This window comes from Amblyomma mixtum, chromosome 4 (genome assembly GCF_055824585.1).
Source record: "Amblyomma mixtum isolate Tamu chromosome 4, ASM5582458v1, whole genome shotgun sequence".
In the NCBI taxonomy this organism is placed as follows: Eukaryota; Metazoa; Arthropoda; class Arachnida; order Ixodida; family Ixodidae; genus Amblyomma; species Amblyomma mixtum.
In genome coordinates, this window is record NC_143015.1 from 109,294,493 (window position 1) to 109,317,987 (window position 23,495).

A 23,495-nucleotide genomic window follows, 5' to 3' on the forward strand; every position below is an offset into this window, starting at 1 on the left:
TGTGCAGCAACAAGGCGGACACAGAGAAAGACACAGCCCAATCTTTAGATGATTAAGTAGCAAATTAACTAATAACCTTTTATTGTTTGATTAAACGGTAAGATTATACCGCGAAGGTGAGCAGAGTTTGTTCATTTTCCATAGAGGCCAGTGGGGTTCGAAATGTCGAACATCAAAACTTATGCATCTCAATGCTTGATGGATAGCCTTTCACGCATATTTATAAAATTTCCGTGCGCGTAGCACCATCGCCGATATCATGTTAACTACTTTTACGTCACAAAATACGTAAGTGGTGTTTCTATTTGTTGCTTTATAAATTCTGGTCACACCATTATATAAATGTGCGACGCGAGAAATACAACTCAGTGAGCTTTCAAATATGTATTTTTGACATATATCTCGAACGTTATTGCCAATAAAAAAAAATATTAAAAACTGTGCTCATCTTCGATGCCGACGTCCTTCAGTTTTGCACTATTATCTTGACGCACGTAATGTCCATCCTGATGTACAATGGACATGCACAGACCGTACCGATGTGTATCATTTTCAAAGGAAATCTGTGAACGTTAAAAAAATTGCCCGCTATATACTGAGCACTCATCATTAATGCCTATTTCAAACGACTTATCAGGAAATGGTATATCTCGGTACTTAGTGACACACGCACTGATCACTTACCGTAATTACCGGAATTCAATGCCTTTTTTTTAATGAGAAAAGTCTCGAAATAGCATGCGGATTACAATCGGATACTAAAAGTTAGGCAGCGGTTCAACTCTGCCGAAACGAGTTTCACGTAGCGAAAGCTAGATAAGCCAGTGGTCTGCCGGATGGTCAGGAGTGGGTTGCCGGAATGTTCGAAGATGTAGTTCACTACACGTACGCTCCTCAGCGCGCTCTCCTTCCTCCACAGTCTAAGTAAAGCGCACAGCTCTGGTTATATGCGCCCCATACGTGGTGTCACAACTGTGAACTCAATCACGTGACAACGTGATTACCACCTGGCTTTCTTACTACGTCTGTCGACAACTTCAAAGCGAAAATTCAATGTCGTAGTTCAAGGTCAAATGTAAGGGTCAAAGTTGAAGGTGAAAGGTGGTCCACTAAGTGGACTACACATGGTTATGTATGTATGCATTGCAACACTAGCCGATTGTCTTTCCGGTTTGCCGCTTCAAACGACTGATGACGACGCAGACAACCTTGATGAATACTTGGCGTCACTTTCACAAGCCTTCCCCGATTTTCAAGTTTTCCGAACTGAGCAACACAAAGACCAAACATTAACCTCTTTGTTTGATGCCGCTCAAGATTCTGTAAAGAATACTTTTTGCATTCGCGACGGTTTGCTTTATAAGAAGAATTTCGCTTCTTGAGGAGCACGCATGCTTCTTGTTGTACCCGAAAGCCTACGCATCACAGTTCTTGAAATGATGCGCGACGACGCTACGTCTGGGCACTTGGGAGTGACACGCGCACTCCACCGCACACAACAACGATTTTACTGGCCTAACATGCGTTCAACCATCCAGCACTATGTAGACAGCTGTGTGCAATGCCAGCGCTTTAAGCTGCCGACTTCAACTCCACCGGGCAAACTGCGGCCAATCACACCTCCAACAGCCCCGTTTGAGCACGTTGGCATTGACATGTGCTATTTACAACATGTGCATTTACAGACATGTGCTATTTACAACACTGCCCTTGCATGACCCTCATTACACCTCACACTGATGTGAAAATATGGTTGCAGTTCGGCAAGGTACGAGTCTTCAATCGTTTGTTCAGTTATTACTTGCTTAGTCTTCTTTATTTTACGATTACTCCCTCAGGAGTTTCATTTGCATTCGAATCTCCAGAAAAAAAACTGCTTGGACAAGTCTCTCTGCGGGTGGAAGCTAAGCCTTGCATACAGGGTGTTCCAGCTAAATATAAATGAAGTTTAAAAACAAAGAGCATTCTACGCGAATACATCCAACCGAGTGCTGTTAGTAGTCGCTGTTGGATGTCCACATTTTTTTTTTCAGTCAGCATATCTCATCATTAGGTGTGATTAGCTAAATTTTTAACCACTGGCTTCAGGAACAAAGTGTCAGTATGAAAGTTGTAGACAACCTTGAAAAACAAACAGCTGGAATGTTTACAGCACGGTATGCTTTACGTTGCTTTTTTTGCGTACTGTAAGGAAGACGATGATTAGTGGGCCGGCTGGCTGACACCGGTCCGTAATTTTCGGCTTTATTTTCTCACTTCAGAGGTTTTTCACTTTTTTGTGGCGTGTGTTCTCGACGTGCGACGACCTGGGGGTCCCTGGCCGCCTGCAAAAGCACGTCAAGCGACCTCCTCGGCGCTGTGCGCCGTATCAACGCCGACACGTAACATCACCACCAGCTGAACTCCATGCTGCACTGATGGCAGCAGCGGCAGCGGCGGGTCCAGCGGCCCCTGTAGTTGCGGCTACAGACCAGGGCCCGGCAAACAAGAGGCTGCGTGACGACCAAGCCAGCAACGAGCCTCTGACCGACCATCCAGAGGACATGGACCAAGCATCGTTCACAGTTGTCTCGTACAAGAAAAAGAGAGCTACCGGTGTTCCTGTAGTCTTCAGGCCCACCGAGGAAGGTGGAAGCCTATGGAAAGCCAACCCCAACACTGTGGCTTCGGCGGTTGTAGCATCGGCACAAGAAAAAGTCCTCAGCCATCGCATTCACAAGGATGGGAGCCTGATGGTTACAGTATCGACGCTGCCCGCCGCCAACCGTCTACTCACGGTAACTAAGCTGGCTGGAGTGGCCGTAGAGGCCCGAGTCCCATACTCTTACATGGCAAGCTATGGCAAAATACAAGATGTACCTGTCACCTACACAGACGAAGATCTGAAGGAATATCTACATGACCAAGGTGTCCTTTCAGCAAGGAGGCTAACCGCCTACACTCCTGAGGATGGTGGAAAGATCAAAGAGGTACGCCGTCGCGCAGTTATATTGAAATTCGCAAAAGATGCGCCGCTACCAAAAAGAGTAACGCTTGGGTTCTGTAGTTACCCTGTAACTGAATACGTCGGAGCAGCAACTCAGTGCTATAAATGTCAGAGGCATGGCCACATATCAAGATATTGTAACGGTCCCGTGCGCTGCAAAGTGTGTGCTGGCCCCCACTCGCACAAAGAATGCACTTCGAGAGCACAACCTAAATGCGCTAACTGCGGTGGCCCTCACCCTGCTTCCTATGGTGGGTGTTATAAAAAGAAAGCAGCCACAGTTGCTCGCACGGCAGAGCAAACACAAGGGAAACCCCCTAAGCGCCATGAACCACCACCTAACCCCGACGTGGTTTTCACGACTACGCAAGCTCTTTCCGAGAATCAGTCAACACAGCGTGGGAAAGCACCTGACAAGACCTACGCAGATGCAGTAAAAAAGAAGCGTGGGAAGTCCGTTGGTTCTTCTCCTTCATCAAAGCTGCTGCAGCGCACTGCACAAGACCCGACAAACAGCGTCGCTCGCTCTGAGCCTAAGGCGCCACAACATAACAGGAAGATCAGCGACAAGCAAACCGGAAACTCTGAACAAGATATCACAAGCCTACTCATTCCGATGCTGTTTGCAGCCATCAAGGCTCTTATCCGTGCAAACCCCTCGTCAGGAGGACTCCCAGAAGTAGAAGCTGTCCTTGCAATGGAGCCGTTGGTGTCGGTCTCCTACGCTCCGCAGGGGCGTAATACCACACTTCAGTAATCATGGCTTCAACAGCGAGAAGTTCGCCGCAGCTGACAATCCACAACATCTTTCGTACATGCACCATTTTCCAGTGGAACGCTCGCGGGCTACGCTCTAAACTCTCATATTTCCGACAGCTCGTGCGAGCGTACCGCTTCCCCTTCATAGTCATCTGTGAATCACGCGTCGAGGAAACTTTCCGACTCCACGGATACTATTTCCATCATTCACAACGACCAGATAACATCAGCAGATTGCTGATAGGCTTTCGCAAGGATATCCCGGCCTCATCGGTTGATGTCCCGCCTCACAGCGACAACAAATACGTGTGCGCTGTCACAGTTATTGCCGGACAACAGTACATTCTGATTGGAGTATATATTGAGCCAGGCACGCCATTTGATGCTATGAGACTTGATAACTTGATAGCAAGGACGCCCTCACCGCATATTATTTGCGGAGACTTCAATGCTCATAATGAAATTTGGGGCAGCTCACATACATGTGCCCGAGGTGCCAAGCTTGCAAAACTTCTCTCCAAGCATTCAGTTCAGCCATTGAATGATGGCAGCATCACCTACCTCCGAGGCCCGACGACTACCAGCAGCATTGACGTGACATTTGTCACAAGTTCATTCGCCCACAACTTTGGCTGGTGCACTGATTTGGAGACACGCGGAAGCGACCATTACCCAATCCTCATATCGGCTTTCCATGCGCAGAGGAACCCAAAGAAATTCCTTACAAAATCTACAGACTGGGACGCATACAAGGGCGCTGTAAGCAGAGGAATTACTGCGGCAACTCGCAATGAGGAATTAGCATCAACAATGGCGTATTGCCTGAGAGCGAGTACACAAATTACAACTAAAAATAATAGCCTACCTTCAAATGATGACACATTTCAAAGGCTCTGCGCTATACGCAGGCGAGCTGAAAGGAAAGCTCTGCGCACAAAAAGCCTCGATGACCTACGTACATGCCGACGGGCACAACGTCACATTCGACGCTATATGGATAAACTCAGTCGGCAAAAGTGGCGTGACTTTTGTTCCACGCTGGATGTGCGCCAACCAGTAACCAATATTTGGCGGATAGTTAGAGGTATGCGCACGCCGCCTCAACAACTCCACCCCTTCGCTGCACTCTCCCTTCACGAACAAAAATCTATAAAAGAAGTCTCAGAAGAATACTGCAGGCTACTGTCGGCAGGGTCAGGGCATTCGACACTCTCCGCAAATGGTCAATCAGGCATCCCAAAGGCGGCAGTGCCAGCGTTAGACCTGCCTTTCACAATGGAAGAACTATCCACAGCTATCGCGGAGACAAATAGACACACGTCTCCGGGTCATGATGAGGTGACTTATGAAGCCATTGCAAAGCTACCCCACACCTCCCGTCTTCGACTCCTGGAGTATTACAAATCTTCCTGGATGACTGGTGAGGTCCCCACGGAATGGAAGCTGGCGAAAATTGTGCCTGTTTTGAAACCCTGTAAGCAGCCAACAAGCTACGCATCATTCCGGCCCATTGCCCTACTGAGCTGCGTAGGTAAGCTCATGGAGCGCATGATCTGCAAACGCATAACTTGGTTCCTAGAAAGCCGAAATGAGTTCCCCCAAGAAATGAACGGGTTCCGTCAAAACAGGTCTGCGACTGACAATATCATCGCCCTCGTCTCATCAATTGAGGAGTACCTTCATGCTGGGTACATCCCGACAGCCGTTTTCCTAGACATCAAGGCCGCCTTTGACTATGTCTTTCATCATGCAATTCTCGCCGCCTTTGCCAGTCTTGGCCTTGGAGGAAAGCTATACAAATGGATTGGGCATTATTTGAAAGAACGGCAAATTTTTATGACCACTCCAAGCGGTCCAACGCGCTTTCACGCAGTAGAGAGGGGCGTACCACAGATAGCGGTGCTCAGCCCTCTCCTGTTCAATATTGCCCTTATACACATAAGAAGAAACCTTCCGCGAGGGGTCCGTATAACAATTTATGCTGATGATATCTGCATCTGGACCGCATCACGCTCGCGCTATATCACCCAGCAACGTCTACAGAGAGCGCTATTGCACATTTCGATGTACCTGGCTTCCAGAGGTCTTCGTCTCTCGCCAGAAAAGAGTGTTGCAATGGCGTTTACAAGAAAAACGATGACCCGATATCCGCTGCTCCTAGGCGGACGATCGCTACCATATGTACGATCTCAGCGATTCCTGGGAGTTGTAATCGACTATAATCTGTCATGGACACCTCAGATCAAAAAACTCCGCGAGAGGATCACTGCAGCATCGCAAGTGTTTAGGTTCATGGCGGGAACAAGGTGGGGTAGCAACTGCCGATCAATGCTTCTGCTTGAAAAAGCCTACGTTGAAGGAACCTTGCGCTACTGTCTACCAGTGTTTCAAAGATTATCTACATCAAGCAATAAGTCTCTCGTTGCCGCACGGAACAACTGCCTGCGAATATGCCTTGGCCTCCCAAAGGGTTCCTCTGCATCAGGAACAGTAGCGGAGGCAGGATGTTTCCCACTAGAGGTGATTGCCGCCCAGGAAACTATGCGTACCCATCTCCGCCACGTTCTTCAAGGGAAGAAGCACTTCCTGCACCGTGTCCACCTAACTCACAGCAACTCTAGCTTTGGCCAGGCAGTGCAGCTCTCCTGCCCATCCCTACTATTAATCAGCCACAGAAACTACTACCTCTGGCCTTTCCTCCATGGACACTCTCTCCTCTAAAGGTGAAGAAGTTTGTTCCAGGTGTGAATGCAAAGAGCCGCATGCCACATGCAGCGCTTCTGCAAACTACTCTCGCCTACTTAACGGAGGAATATAGGCAGCACACCCATATCTTCACCGATGGTTCAACTACTAAAGAAACCTCTTCATGTGGCCTTTATGTGCCCTCAACAGGCCATGCCCTTTCTTACCGGCTGCAGCGGAGGACATCCTCTACGACAGCTGAGCTTCACGGCATTAAGGAAGCTGTTTCTTACATCCTGCGCCGAACCGCCGACCGTTGGGTTATCTTCACCGATTCGAAAGCATCTCTCCAGATCCTGGCCAACCTGCTGAAGAAAACGAATCACCAGCCAGTTTCCCTGGACATCGGATATCTACATCATTTAGCATTGCCGCAGGCCACTGCATAACATTTCAGTGGGTACCTGCTCACTGTGGCATTCAGGCTAATGAAAAAGCAGATGAAGCGGCCCGTAAGGGCCATCAACATCGGAGATACATTAGAACTTTTTTTACAAAATCTGATGCGTCCCAGGTGGCCAAAAGTTTTGCTTCCGAAGAAATGTATCGGCTTTGGAGTTTGCCGACATATCAGTACCAATTTCTTCACTCAATCGACCCACATCTTAGATCAAGACTCTCACCCAGAATTCCTCGACATCTGGAAACACTTTATCATCGACTTCGTCTTAATGCTGCATATACAAACGGCTTACGATACCGTTTTAGACAAATGGACAGTCCGCACTGTGACAACTGTGCCGCGATAGAAACTGTGGAGCATATCTTGCTTGAGTGCCCTGCATATGCTAACGAGCGTGCGTACTATGAACATTGCATGCAGAAGCTCTGCTCAGTGCCCCTTACAATGGACAAAGTTTTAGGTCCCTTAGCCTGCCTTAGGCAACAGAGACTTGCAATGACTTTTCTATTCACATATTTAAAAGACATTGCACATCTCGATAAGCTTTAAATTCACTTGCACGTCACCTTCATGCATTCTTCATGCAGTGAACTTCGTCAGCCCATTTGACGGACTATGCACTCCATCACTCCATAGGTTACATCAATACTCGCCATTGCATCCTTAGTACCCATTTCATGGCCGCATTTTATCTTCGTTTTTTTTTACCTCTTCCACTCTGCTCTCCTTCTGTCTTTATCTCCCAAATTCCCCTCCCTACGCAGAGTAGCATGCCAGCGATTTTTAAAACGCCGGCTAAATTCTCTGCTCTTCATTAAAGAGTCTCTCTCTCTCTCTCTCGTCCTGTAAGAAACCGCCTGCGAAATAGAAAAACACACCACGTGACAGCATAGCCCCCACGCGCGCTCTCAAAGAAGTAGATTGTCCATCTCAGAAGCGCTGGGCATGACGGCGTTGGAGTTTGAGGTGGCCACGGGTGATGCGTTGTGTTTCGAAAGAGAACCCGCGGAACGGTTTGCTGTCAGACCGCAGCGGAAGTGGCGGTCATAAATGTGCATCGCGCGTCTACGGGAGGTGGAACAAAAATCTCCTTCCCCAAAAGATGCTCTTCAGTCTTCCAAGAGATGAAAAGCTAGCTATTCAGTATTAACTAGGCTGGTTGGAAATACACTGGCAGGCTAGGCCAAGCGACTGACTCCCTACGGTACTGTCAATTTCGCTCGTGCTGAACACCCCGTCTTTTTAAAAGCCTCGATTTCCTTCAGCTGGGATCCCCGGGTAACGAGCAAATGGGCCGGTACAGGCCTTACGTGTTCAAGGCATGTAATGAGTTAACGTTATCTCTATTGAGTCGAAAGCCTTTAATGCCTCATACTGCCGTTAGCAGCCGCGTTGGCAGCCGTGTCGACAGACGCGTCGGCAGCCGTGTCGGCTGATTTGTCCGCCTTTCGGCGTCACTGCTTAAAAAGAAACTGCGCCAAATGTGGGAGTTCGAACTAGGGCCTTTGGCATTTGAAGCGAAGACGCTACCACTTCGCCACGAAGGCTCAAGGTTCGAGCATGAATAAAGGCGCATCTAGTGAATGCATGGGTTTCATAAAAAAAATAAAAAGTATAAAGAAATATAATCAACAAAATAAAAAATAAAGAATTAAAATAAGAAAATAAACAAATATAAAAAAGAAACAATTAAATGGGAAAAGGAGCAAAAATAAAAATAAAATATGAAAAATAAAAAGTAAAAAAAAAAAGTGCACCAGGAAACACTTTCGCCTTGCAGCACTTTAGAGAGCCTAAGTGCCCCCTGAATTTTTTTACAGTGACCGTTAGTGTCACAGTCATCATTATTTTTCTACCTTTCCACACATAGACGCGCACGAAGAAAAAGCCGCACCACGAACATGGCGCAGTCTTCTTCCCTGGAGGCTGTCCGAGCGTTGCCGTGCCTTCCTTTCTAGCTGGAAGACGCCCGCTGCCCGCCACCGGAGCCGCTCCCCGAATGCACCGTTTTCAAAATGGCCGAACAAGAACTGGTACAGCGGGCCGGTGGAGCGGCTAGGCATCTTCTGAACGATACCAGAGAAAGAGAAAAAGAGACTTCAGACACCAAAGAGGGAGGGGAAGCTATTTTGCCAACGCCATTTCGATGCTTATGTGCGTATTTGGATTTGATAGCAGTGTCCTTACTGAGCGGGGTGAGCGAGACCTCGGCTGGAAGGTCAAGGAACGGTTTCTACGGAACGCAGTGGGGTAACTACAGTTAGGAGTCCTGTGTACGTTAAGCGATGGCTTACATAGGATTTAGTGTTTTGGCTGTCATCCCGTTACACGCACGAGGCACAGTTGCTGAATGCGATAATGCAGCTTCACAACCAAAGGTTTCAGCGAAATGAGCGAAGGTTTCGCATGTCTTCTACCGTTTCGAATCGCGCAGGATGTCATGGTACCCAGCCTTCCTAACACTCAAACATCGGTTCATGCGACAGTGATTCTTCGAATTCGTCCAGACATCTCCCCTTGTGCCATCGTTAGTGCAAATGCACCCCCTTTTTTTCACGCACTGTCATTTATTTCAGGCATAAGAACCAGCTGGCCAGAGAAACAGTCGAAGCATATTGAATTCTTATCAGCAAAGAAGCCTGCGCCAGTCGCACAACCACTGTGTGAATTCATAGCCAGTGCCTGTCACGGCTTATAACTATGGAAAGAGTTTGCGAGGGGATTCATCCTCAGGCCAGGGATGCATGATGTAGTTTCTTTTTAGACACGTGCACTGCCTTGATGGCTAGTTAAAAGCATTGCAGAGTGTTGTTTGTTTTTTATAGCTTGGCCACATATAAATTACGCTCTTCCTGCAACATAGCTGAGTTGAAGGCAGAGCTTGCTCCGTCCCATTTCTTCCCTTAGAGACCATATGGTCCACCATCATCATCATCATCAGCCTGACTACGCCCACTGCAGGGCAAAGGCCTCTCCCATGTCTCCCCAATTAACTTTGTCCTTCGCCAGCCGCGGTCACCATATTCCCGCAAATTTCTTCATCTCATACGCCCACGTAATTTTCGGCCGCCCCCTGCTACGCTTGCCGTCTCTTGGAATCCACTCCGTTACCCTTAAGGACCAGCGGTTGTCTTGCCTTCGCATTACATGCCCTGCCGAAGCCCACTTCATCTTGATTTCAACTAGGATATCATTAACCCGCGTTTTTTCTCTCACCCACTCCTCCCGCTTCCCGTCTCTTAACGTTACACCTGTCATATGGTCCACCGCGCTACCATTATACCACTGTCTGTCATTAATCCTGATAGACTGCGCCACTCTGTCTGAAACTCAAGTTTTGTACAAAAGTTTGCATCCGCTAGCTTAAGTTCAAGAGGCTCCTTTGCTCTGCAAGCGTTGCGTTGTGTGAGCGTTTACGAAGCTCATGATTAATGAGTGTTTAACGTCCGATATTTCGCCGCTGTGCACTCACCGAGAAGATTCTCGATGCATCTGCGGTCTCGCCGAGTTGCACCGTCTCGCTTCCGAATGACAGAGCTCGAGAGGTACCACATCCAACGGAAAGCCGCAGTGCTACAAAGGCAAGCGAAGCGCGAGTTTTAAGTCTAAAGCAAAGCATTTGATAAGGAGCAGAGATAGGCTAAGAACTTACTATTAAAATGACTGTTCCTCAAACTGTCAACATACAGCGGCAAGAGCATTTGTGCCGCGCAACCTACGAGCGGCACGAACCGTGTGACTGCGCATCAGTTCACTGGTCGAGAGATGGACAGAGTCCCGAAGAACCATCCGCGCAGAACCATTAACCTGGACATCATAAGCCCCACCGGTAGCTGCGTATGAAACAACCCCCTGCAAGGAAAGTGACGCATCGCTTAAACTGCACCACTGCCGCGTACTGGTATGAAAACTCCCCGCGATCTATCAAACAGAAGGAGTGCTTGCGCCGGAGAGATCTCTAGTGCTATTGCATTGCACTCTGAATGGAAGTTCTGGTTTGGCTTGAAGGTTTCATTCCAGCAGAAATTGGAGTACAAGTAGTAAAAAGTGACAGTTTTTGGGATTAGGTCTGCTGAGACTCCTGAGGCAAAAGGCGTCATTACCTCGTCTCAAAAGATGCTTGCAGCACTACTAAAGGTAGTGCACTCTCGTCGAATCAGGATGGTGCGGACTACATTAGTGTGTTCCTACGCGCCTGCCGCCCCGCCATTTGCTGACAGGCGGCTCCATCCATGTGAAAAATGGCGTATTAGTAGCTAGCTTGTTTTTACCTCGAGCAGGTGCGCTTCATGTCTTTTTATTCTTTCAGCTGTTTTTGGACCCGCGGACACCCGTTCGAAAGGGACTGACTGGCCCCAATTTTTTCTTTTTTTTGCCGCCACATTTTGTATAGGTTCCTCTGTTGTTACGTCACGGTTATTTTCAATGTCCCTGCCTAGTGTATATAAATCTATTTCTTCCAGCGTTGTCAATACACTATTTATGCTAGTTCAAATGCAGACCGGGGTAGCCGAATGTCGATGGTGGCGAAATGCAAAACAACCCCATGCGCTGCGCGAAAGCCAGCGCACAAGTGGTCAAAATTAATTCGGAGCACTCCATTACGGCGTCTAGCACATCTCATGAAAGATGATGTGGTTCTCATTTTCGCTACTCTTACAGCGACAGTACTGAATGGTCCCGACATTCGCGCGCTGGTTAGCACGTTAATGGAGCTCATCTCATCGTCCTCATCACAACTCTATTCAGCACTGCTGGTTGTGTCGTCCTCTAGGTTGTCAACAATAGCCAGTCCTTGGTCAACTACATCGTCGAAGACGTGGTCCAGTTTCCTGAACACATTTTCCTCATTGATAACATGCTGCTCGTAATTCTTCTATTTCTCAGCAGTCGTTTCCATGATGCCTTGCCAAACCAGAGGCTCCACGTCTTGGAGCTTAAACGTCTTGCTTTGACTGGCCACTAAACGCTTGACATGGCTCCAAACAAGCTCTGTCGGGTTCACTTGGCAGTGGTAGGGTGGCAAGCGCACAACGAGACGGTCAGCAACTCTGGCGATGCAGTTCATAAAGTATCGGTCCCTACCTGTGTTCACGTTGTTGACAAGCTTCATGAGCTCGGCCTTAACCATGTCACTGCTCCACGCGACACTTTGTCCGGACAGCCAAATCTGTACGTCCTTTTTGAGGCTACTCACCCGACGCACTCTATCCTGCTTCACAGAATGACACGGCGCGTTGTCAATCACTGTAACGATGCCTTCGGGATCAACATCCGACCCGCCTTCAACGTCTGTGTTGCCCACTGGTAAAGCGTTCGCTCGCTCACCTGGGTGAGTTTTGCCGTCCTCTTGATGAGCGCATTCGTATTTTAACTGCCCCGCTGTCAACGCGAAACACTTCAAGAAGCCAACTGCGATCGTTTGGTTGGGAAAACAAGCGCACTGACGAGGTAGGGCACACAGGCGACAACTGACTAGGCCGACGCCATGCTGGAAAATGGCGACGCACCACTACCTCGCAGAAGGCCTCCGCAGAGCTGTGTACGTACGGGCTATGTCAGTACATTTCATCAGTGATTGAAGCACTCTCTACCATCTAAATCTACCAGTCCAAACTATGTTTTCAGTTTCTGTGCTCACTGTTTGATTAATAGTCCTACACTGCTCAAATATTCCAGGGACTATTTCTCGTGTTCACAGAGCCCTGATTGGATGAGAGAGCTCTACCTTTCATAGTGCTGCAAACATCTGAGACGAAGGGCGCCTGACATGGACTCGTGACTTTCACGCATGCAGCGCGGCAAAGCAAACCGCAATTAGGGGTCTTGAAACAAGATAAATGACAAGCATCTGACATCAAAACTAAGGACAGCCAAAATAGGACACAATCTCGAGGGAAAAAAAGAACAAAGCAAACAGAAGCAATACGAGCAAAATACATTGTCCGCAAGAAACATCCAACAACCAAAAGTACAAGGGATCAAGGTATGACTCAGCCACAAACTGCAAATGAAAGCGAGTCATGATAACAAGTTTAAGCTTCACCATCATCCAATATTGCTTGCCTCGTTTATAGTTAGAACCTTTAAAACTGTCATGATCATAGCGTCATCATGATCAATGAGTTAGACAGGCAGAGCAGTACGGTAGGAGTTTAACATGCAGAAGATCAGAGGAATGTTCAACAGTCCCGCCAAGGAACAGCAGTTTATAATTGGTAGCGAAGTGCCGGATGAGGTAAGGGAATACGGGCACTTAGGGCAGGTAGTGGCTGTTGATCCGGATCATGAGATGGGGATAGATAGAAGAATAAGAATGGGGTGGAGCGCATTTGGCAGGTCCTCTCACATCATGGATGGCAATTTATCAGTATCCCCAAAGAGAAAAGTATATAACAGCTGTATCTTACCGGTACTCACCTACGGGGCAGTAACGTGTAGGCTAACGAAAAACGCAGCGAGCTATGTAAAGAAAAATGAGAGCTGTAACGTTAAGAGACCGCAAGAGGTCAGAGTGGGTGAGGAAACAAACACGGGTTAATCACATCCTAGTCGAAATCAGGAGGAAAAAATGGGCTTGGACAGGGCTGTTCCTTAAGGGTAACGGAGCGGATTCCAAGGGAAGGCAAGCGTAGCAGGGGACGGCAGAAAGTTAGATGGGCGGATGAGATTAAGCAGTTTGCGAGGGATACGGTGGCTGCAGCTGACAAAGAACAGGGTTAATTGGGGAGACACAAGAGAGGCCTTTGCCCTGGCTTAAGGGATCGTTAGTGTACGCGGGGTCATCGTAACGCGGCTGGGGGTGCTCAAAGCGAAGCGTCTCCTTTCTTGGAACGCGGCCGCTCGCGAACGCGCCGGCAAGTATACGGGTGTCCCCCCACCCGCGGTACCGATTCGCACACGTGCTGGCACGGATGTGTATCTGTGTTTGTTTTATTTTTATTTTGTGGTGGAGGGAATGTTCTCTGCACGTGCTGGCACGACCGTGCGTTTGTGTTTGTGGAAAGGGCGTTTTGCCCTACGGAAGCTGGAGGGCTGGCCAGGCTCTCGATAAACCAATCATGTGAACATCGTAACGTGATTGGAAGCCACCAAATGTGGGCCGGGCCTTTAGGTCTTTAAAACCGGGCCCCGGAGCTGGAAGCGGGGTTCTGCGCTAAGGTGAGATGCTACGCATCTTCGGCTACGCCGAGTAGGGGCCTCCCCTAGTATTAGCCAGTTCCACCTTTTTGTTGTTTGTCATTTGCTGTTTTAATTTGTCTCTAGTGCCTTAACGTGTATCTATTGTAAATACTGTACATAAAATTTGAAGTGTTCGCCTTACCCCTGCGTCTCAACTGAACACAAGACCGTCTCTGACGGGGCACCCCTGGTGCGAAGAGCTTCAGTCTTCCAGTTCGAACCAACCGTCTCCGACGGGGCACCCCTGGTGCAAAGAAGAAGAAGAAGAACCTGTGAAAATTTACTGGCGCAGTCGACAGGATCCTGCGGCCATCGGAAGACGGCGCAGGAAGAAGACTTGAAGGCAGGGAGAAAGGCGACGACAAGGTAACAGGTCAGCGTTCGAGAACGGACCTGCGGAGAGACGGCGGCAAGGATGCAAGGACCACGGCAGTAGTACAGCGACGTGGGACTGCATACGGTCCAGGAAAGCAGCGCGTCGATAACTGGACAGTCACCGGCGTCGCGAAGCAAGGCGACAGCAGCGGGCACAGGACCAGCGGCGTCCGACAGCTCATCGCAGCGTGCGGTGAAAGTGGAGGTGGACTCCGACGCCAAGGAGCTGGCAATGCGGATCGACGCATCGAAACCGTGAGTTTCCTTGGTCGCATTGTTCACGTCCCTGTGTTCGAGCTGGTAGGACAGTTGAGGGGTACAGACGGCGGTATGGACGGTTATCCATGCCGGCCCTCACTCGATGTGAGGTACCAGGTTGAGTTAGCGAAGGCGCGCTTAGCGGACCTTCAGGCTAAACTTGCGAAAGTAAATGGCGGAAAGGCGCTGCTTCGCGAGGAAGAACCTCAGGATGTTAAGTATGTCATAAAGGTTATAGAAGCAAGACGCCAGCAGGTAGAGCTCGAGATCTCTTAGATCAAGGAGATTAGAAGAGCCAGTCAGTCAGCCAGGGAGAACTGCTCCGAGTCCCCAGAGGTGAGGCCGCCTGTGCTGGAAGAAAAAGACGTATGCTGCTCAAACACAGGTGGAGGAAAGAGCAGTCAGGTCGCTATAGGTAGTCAGCCGATATGCGCGGACGCCTCTTTGTTGGGAAATGCCGCAGAGAGCGAAAACGAGATTTCTGAGGGGATCACAGCTTCGCCACTGCGGGCGGCTAGCAAAGAAAAAAAGCAGCCCAATTCTGATGGTCTAGGGCCAATCGAGACCAAATTGTCCGAAACCAAGCAGGACAGTGATCTAATTCCTGCAGGCTCTATGGATGAGATTGCGATCTGTGACACGGAGCTAGTGACAGGAGAAAGGCTAACGTTGCTGGAACGGCACACTGTGTCGGTCATAGGGCATGAAGGGCCTCGTAGCGTTGCTGATGGCAAGAGCCTTTCATCTGAGGCAGAGAACGGAGGTGGGCCTGTTGCGCCTATCGGGCAGAGCGCCACGGAATTGTCGAACGCACCCGATGGGCGTCCGACCAGGTCCTTCGAGGAGAAGGCAATGCGTGACGACTTGCCACAAGGCAAGCTCGGGTCAAGCGATGGCGAGTCAGCTCGTGCTGCAGATGATGCCACGCAGCCGGACAGCGCCTATCAAGCAGGGAGCGGCGATTTAAATGTTTGTCCGTGCCGGAACAGTGCAAATAGCTCCAAACGCTCCAAAGCACCAGGAGACAAGCACATAGCTTTCCCACTGAAAGTCGGCGTTTGGAACAGTACGTTCCGTGCGGCGGTACGCCAAATTATGGGCAGCGAAGCCGGCCGCCCTGTTACAGTTGAACTGGGCAAGATATATGTTCCTTACGCAGCACGCCGTCCGTACAGGCGCGCCGACGAGAGCGTGCCCTTATGGGCGTCGCATGGTAAAATATTTGGACCAATCGAGGATCATGACGTGTTTGATCCTGGAGGGCACCAGCTGTTAAGCTCTTGCCCCGCTGTGGCACCAGCCTAATGAGCCGAGTGGCAGTTAGGCGTTGTGTTGAGACGCGTAGTGGCTCGAACGCACACAAGGACGCTCGGTGCGACTAAGGAGGCTCACGTGGCCACTTACGGACGTCGTGCGAGTGCTACTGAACGCTCAAGTTGCGAGTGTCTGTGTGTGTGTGTGTGTGTGCTCGTTCGCGAGCAGGACGAGGGTGTCCAATTGGAGGTGGTGAACTGGGTGCAACGCACCAACTTGGACGCTGTGTTACGGCGCACGGCAGGCATGCCACTGTGTGTATTTAAGTGTGCATTTTCTTAATGTTGTGTTGGTGCCCGTGTGCATTTTTTTGTTTTTGGTTTTGTTGGTGCAACTGGTCGCAGCGCGACTGCTTGGAATTCGGTGAATGCGCTGGATTTACAGGTGTGAAACGCGCATTTGAATGTGTACGTTTTGTTTATGTTATGTCACCCGAAGGGTAGTTTCGTGTCAGACACCGATCCCTTTTGTTTTTAATTCTAAAAGTGCCATTTGAGCCCTTTGTAGAATCTTGGGAAGGGCGTGTAAGGGATCGTTAGTGTACGCGGGGTCATCGGAACGCAGCTGGGGGTGCTCAAAGCGAAGCGTCTCCTTTCTTGGAACGCGGCCGCTCGCGAACGCGCCGGCAAGTATACGGGTGTCCCCCCAACCGCGGTACCGATTCGCACACGTGCTGGCACGGATGTGTATTTGTGTTTGTTTTTTTATTTTGTGGTGGAGGGAATGTTCTCTGCACGTACTGGCACGACCGTGCGTTTGTGTTTGTGGAAAGGGCGTTTTGCCCTACGGAAGCTGGAGGGTTAGCCAGGCTCACGATAAACCAATCATGTCAACATCGTAACGTGATTGGAAGCCACCAAATGTGGGCCGGGCCTTTAGGTCTTTAAAACCGGGCCCCGGAGCTGGAAGCGGGGTTCTGCGCTAAGGTGAGATGCTACGCATCTTCGGCTACGCCGAGTAGGGGCCTCCCCTAGTATTAGCCAGTTCCACCTTTTTGTTGTTTGTCCTTTGCTGTTTTAATTTGTCTCTAGTGCCTTAACTTGTATCTATTGTAAATACTGTACATAAAATTTGAAGTGTTCGCCTTACCCCTGCGTCTCAACTGAACACAAGACCGTCTCTGACGGGGCACCCCTGGCGCGAAGAGCTTCAGTCTTCCAGTTGGAACCAACCGTCTCCGACGGGGCACCCCTGGTGCAACGAAGAAGAAGAAGAACCTGTGATCTTTACTCCTGGAGTGCGCATAGCCAGGCTGATGATGATGATGACGACGATCATGGCGTTTAGGCAGAGTAGCTTAGGAATTGCGCTTTGGCAGAAAAGAGGAGATAGCTGAGGTACCCACAACTGACCTAGGACATCTTTTGGGAACATCTTAAGCTTGAATCCGTGGCCTGCAGGCTTGCCCCTCCAGCTGTCCAGGTCTATGATGTTGGTCGTGGCCAAGGCAGCGCGAAAGCGTTGTTTCGCGTACGGCAGTTCTTAATCCGGCCTTCCTTGCTGCCCTGCCACGCCTGGAAACAAGATGGGTACAAGGGACGCCACACCGAAGACATGTGCTATTTACAACACTACCATTGCGTGACTCTCATGACACCCCACACTGATGTCAAAATATGGTTGCGGTTCGGCAAGGTACGAGTCCTCAATTGTTTGTTCAGTTATTGCTTGCTTAGCCTTCTTTATTTCACGATTACTCCCTCAGGAGTTTCATTTGCATTCGAATCTGCTGAAAAGAAAAAAAACTGCTTGGACAAGCCTGTCTGTGAGTGGAAGCGAAGCGTTGCATACAGGGTGTTCCGGCTAAAAATAAATGAAGTTTAAAAACAAAGAGCATTCTACGCGATTACATCCAACCGAGTGCTGTTAGTAGTCGCTGTTAGATGTCCACATTATTTTTATTTTCAGTCAGCATATCTCATTATTAAGTGTGATTAGCTAAAGTTTTTAACTACTGGCTTCAGGAAGAAAGTGTCAGTATGAAAGTTGTAGACAACCTTGGAAAACAAACAGCTGGAATGTTTACAGCAAGGTATGCTTTCTGTTGCTATTTTTTTTGCGTCCTGTAAGAAACCGCCTGCGAAATAGAAAAACACACCACGTGACAGCATCGCTCCGATGCGCGCTTTCAAAGAAGTCCATCTTAGAAGCGCTGTCCACGACGGGCGTTGGAGTTTGCCGCGGGAGATGCGGCAGCAACTGCTGACGCGTTGCGCTTCGAAAGTGGACCCGCGTAACGCGTTGCTGTCAGACCGCAGCGGAAGCGGCGGTCATAAATGTGCATCGCGCGTCTACGGGAGGTGGAACAAAAATCTCCTTCCCCTAAAGATGCTCTTCAGTCTTCCAAGAGATGAAAAGCTAGCTATTCAGTATTAACTAGGCTGGCTGTAAATATACTGGGCAGGCTAGGCCAAGGGACTGACTCCCTACGGTACTGCCAATTTCGCTCGTGCTGAGCGCCCTGCCTTTTTAAAAGCCTCGATTTCCTTCAGCTGGGACCCCGTGTAACGAGCAAATGGGCCCGTACCAGCCGTACGTGTTCAACGCATGTTATGAGTTAACGTTATCTCTATTCACGAGAAAGCCTTTAATGCCTCACACTGTCGTTAGCAGACGTGTCGGCTGTCGTGTCGACAGCCGGGTCGGCAGCCGTGTCGGCAATTTGTCCACGTTTCAGCGTCATTACTTAAAAAAAACTCCGCCGTACGTGTTCAACGCATGTTATCATGTTATGAGTGAACGTTATCTCTATTACAGTGATCGTTAGTGCCAAAGTCATCATTATTTTCCTACCTTTCCACACATAGCACTAGACGCGCACGAAGAGAAAGCCGCTTCATGAACATGGCACAGTCTTCATCCCTGGAGGGCGACGAAGTGTAGATGTGCCTCCATTGTAGTTGGAAGACGCCCGCTGCCCGGTCAAGCCACCGGAGCCGCTCCCCGAATGTACTCAAGGTGGTCGAACAACAACTGGTGCAGGGGTCCGGAGGAGCGGCTAGGCGTCTCCTGCACGATACCACAGAAAGAGAAAAAGAGACCGCAGTCACCAAATAGGGGGGGGGGGGGGGGAGCTATTTTGCCAACGCCGATTCGATTCTTCGACCGACCGACCGACCGACCGACCGACCGACCGACCGACCGACCGACCATTTTAGATTTACCTAGTAATTCTGTATGTCATTACCTGATGACTGGAAAGAGGGGATCTGCAATTATTTTTGTTCATAAAAATTATTCATAAGCACCAAAAATTCATCACGAAAAGGTCGGCGCCTGCGCCTGTAGCACTACTGCATTTTTTTTTTCAACTTTGGCTACTAACAACTGGATGTGTATTGTGGGGAGGTGCCTGAATTTTTTACGCTTGTAGCGAGTTCGTACAAAGTGAATTCTGGAAGGATGACTGATGGAAAGTTTTTCCGCAAACTTTGGAATGTTACCCAGAGTTCGGCTGATAGAAGCGACACAAGCGTGCCGAAATCATATGTAAAGACTTGAAAATAGCATTTGGTATGTTTTAGTGATCCTGACTGCTGGTGATGTCGTCATTTGATACTTTTTGGCTATTCTGAAGTTGGGAGGCCTGTGCAGGAGAGTGAACCAGGAAAGGGGAAAAAAAGCGTGTCAGAAAAAAACACCGAAATAAATTTCTCAGCTGTTTCTGTGGTGTAGTCTACAAGGTCCCACTGTCATGCGGCCATTTTTACATCGGAGAGACCGGATGGTGCGTAAATGAAGGACTACGCGAACACACGAAAGATATCACAAACCAGTCACGCCGAAATAACATTGTCATTCATTCCGCACATTGCAAAGAGTGAGACATTTCTGAACCACACCACTACCATCGTGAAGTATAGAGATACCTTGCACCTGATATCGGAGGCATTTCACATTCACGAGTTTGGTAACTCATGTGTAAGCCAACCATCGGTGGCTGTATTCCCACAGGAGCTCGCCTTTCTTGATCTGTAATGCGTTGATAGCTCCCGTATGTGTCACATCATGTTCGTCCCGCATTTGTTTCCCTTCTGAGCCTTGGCTTGACCTGCTGCTTTATAAGCCCCCCCCCCTCCTTTTTTTCACAATAAACCATTTGGCTCTTAGTTCAGCGCATGTGCCTGTCTCTTCTTCCGTCCAGTCCATCAAAGCAGTTTCGTCGTACCATTAAATAAAGTAGAGAATGAGTTAAGTAAAATTTAAACAAATGAGAATCAGCGCCTCCACTTGTGTGTTAGGGGCACCGCGAAAGGATCACTTAAGGAAAAACTTAAGCATCTATAATTTTTACTCGGCTGTTTACCGTTCCTGACGTTGACTCAGCTGATTAGTTACCGCGAGACTACACATCGTGTTTGCACCTTCCAATGAACTTCACTGGTTACTAAGAGCCTGTGTCGGCCATCTCCGTTGACTTGTGTTCGCGATGTTCCTTTGTGCCGTGCTAAAAAAAACTAGCCCTTCGCAGTACCTTTTCACCCGGCTTTACTTGAGCATTTGGGCCTTGAGCGCACTCACCCGGAAAATCTGGACAAAGGCATTTTTAAAGTGGAAAGAGGTGATGAAAGTAATGTTTTCTTATTTTGAAAGATATCACTGTATAAATATTTCCGCAGACCTCCCCTCTGCAGGCTTGCATTCTAGCTAATAATATTTTTGCTATCATGAAAAATTCACCCCATTGGATTGTTTTGGCAGTCTTAAATACTCAATGCGAGCAATGGAAAAACAACATTGGAAGAATGAGGCATCATCATCAATATTTCGACAAAGTACCTTACAATATTTCATTATTCAATTTTTTTTCTTTAGGAAAGCTGGAGATATGTTTGAGGTGTTCCAATACTCTGTATAATGCCATTGACTCAAAAGGAATCATTTTTGTCATACTTATCACTCTCCGAGACTTTGAATATTTCGAATAGACGTTACGCATAAGCGAAGAGCTGGAAGTCAACCAGGGATCCAGTAGTGGAGAGCTCGAAAGATCACCCGCAGCGGGATATTTTATTGCGAAAGCAATACTAGTTGCACTTTCAGCCCGTCGCGTAGCGAGGCCGGTAGCTATACCAATTAGCTTTAGCATGACCCCCTGCTGTGACGTCATGCCATCTGCCGCAAAAACCAGGGGCCCAACTCGCGCCATCGCGTAGCGAGGCCGCAGCTACCCAGCGTGGCCTAACTCCTGCTCCTGCCACGCGCGGCGTGCTTAGCGGTCTGACGTCACAGCTGCCAGAGCGGGGCTCCAACTTTCGCTGTCGCGTAGCGAGGCCGCAGCTACCAAGCGACGCCTAACTCCCGCTCCTGTCGCGCGCGGCGCGCTTAGCGGTCGGTTCGGGTGTCCACCGAGGTGACAGAATTACTGCGCCATTTTCTTTCCTCAAAAAGCGGTGCGTTCAAAGGGCAAGGCACGGCGCAGTAATTGTCTGTCATCTCGGTGGACACCCGAACCACAGGAAGGGAGGAGCGCCACCACCCGTATGGCACGATGCCTTGCCCTTTGAACGCAACGCTCTTTGAGGAAAGGAAATTCTCTGCCACCTCGGTCAGTGTGACCTCGGTGGACCCCCGAACCTCACCGTACAGGAAGGGAGGAAGTGGGATTGAAAGAAGAGGGAAGCTTCTAGACAATCTTCCGTTAGCGTCAGCCGCTCGTTTTGGCGACCGAGGCACTGCACTGCAGACTCGCGCGCTGAGATTCTTATCCCCCGCCAATCCACCCATATCACACTACCATAGAACAGTGAATCTGGAGTGGCCTGCAGATGTGAATGTTGCTGAAAACTAGGCCACGCGTCTCATTACGACACGCATGGTTTACATGGTCTACGGCATTTCCGCCTTGTTTAAAACCTTGGTTACTTAGCTGTGACATCCGGTATACAAGAGTTCGCAGACTTTGTATGAAGGTAAATAAGACTGTGGCAGCTAACTTACTGGCTGTACATGGAAACACCAAAGTTTCTGACTAGGGAGGTCTTGCGACAAAAACAATAGTATGAAGGTAAATAAGACTGTGGCAGCTAACTTACTGGCTGTACATGGAAACACCAAAGTTTCTGACTAGAGAGGTCTTGCGACAAATACAATAGACACCTTTAGCATACCGTGTACCGTGTTACCGTTACCGGAGTACCGGGAGCCTACCACCGGCGGTGAGCACGCGCGGATTGGTCGTGATGCTGCAGGCGCACGCGCAGCTGACTGGTACCTGGCGACATCTGGCGCCGTCAAGGCGATTTGCGCGTGCCCATTGACTGGCCGCGGGCTCCCGGTACTCCAGTAACGGTGCCGCTCACACGGGATAAGGTATGCTAAAGGTGTCCAATGTGTTATATGTGTTGCAATTTGTAGATCGCTGCCTCGTCGCTCATCGTTGCTTATTGCTTTTCCCACTTCCTTCATGCACGCATGAATGAATCCAGCAACCCACAACTTTTGTAACACCAACTGTCGCTTACCTGAAGAGCAGGAGTCACTGTTGCTTGGGGACGGCGAGGAGGGCTTCCGGGTGCGCGACGAATGGGTTTTACACGACCGGGTTCAGCGCCACATCATCTGCACAAGAATACACTACCTGAAGCCGCATGGTGCTTCCAAGGGGCATCATCACGCTGACTATGCTCACTGAAGGGAAAGGCCCAAAAGCTCTTTTCCAAAGTATTGTCGAAAGGAAAGAATTCATGATCCAATTGTGCAGATAGCTGGGTTCCATTCAGATAGAGACTGGTCAGCTTCTACTCGATCACTTCAACGAGGATACCACAGGTAGTTTTTTGATATGCTAAGCTGATATGCCGGAAAAAGAAACATGGTTTTTCGACTGTTAGCGGCCGGAGGTAATCAGCGCAAGAAAAAATTGCCGACGATTACGTTACTTCTGAATGCGAAATTTGAGCGCTGCTCATCAGCTGTTTCAGCCTTTCGATTGAGGCAAAAAATTCAAGCAAGACATGGATGTAGAATTACAGGCAAGTTGTTGCTTTTCATACATATAACTTCCGCAAGACACTAACAGATCATGATTATCATAAAGAAAGCTGGTCAGAAAAATGGATATGTGCTCGACTTGCTGCACCAATGCCTGGTTCACAAAGAGGAAGTCTAAGCAAGTATTTCACGAGGAGGTCACAGCCGTGGGAGCCGTTACGAGTGAGAAGAGCGGGATGTTCACCCGCATAAGTGGTAAGGAATTCCTGTTTGTCTTTATATTGACATTAAAGTCCCCACCCACCCAGCCACCCCGGCAGGCAGCAGTTAATGGTTGATCGCGAGAGTTCGCTCACCGTTGTCAGTGCTAATTATGCATGGAGCCCACATTCCTTGCTCCTCACTTCACGTACCTCTAAGCGCGATTCAGGCGTTTACTTACCCAGGGAGCCAGTTATGCTCACTTCCTTTTAAAATGATCGGAGAGTAAACCTTCACCGCCAACGCCAATGAACACACAATGCACGCCGACGGCCTATG

At 49.1% G+C, this 23,495-nt stretch overlaps 1 long non-coding RNA gene across 1 annotated transcript; it reads right to left on the reverse strand.

The window, feature by feature from the left end:
- Nucleotides 1-10,354: 10,354 nt before the first annotated feature.
- On the reverse strand, nucleotides 10,355-18,976 carry LOC149347808 (uncharacterized). Its single transcript, XR_016292216.1, has 3 exons — nucleotides 18,816-18,976; nucleotides 17,375-17,536; nucleotides 10,355-10,466 (listed from the first exon to the last, which is right to left on the reverse strand). It is a non-coding gene; the product is annotated as an uncharacterized LOC149347808 (long non-coding RNA).
- Between the last annotated feature and the right edge of the window lie 4,519 nt (nucleotides 18,977-23,495).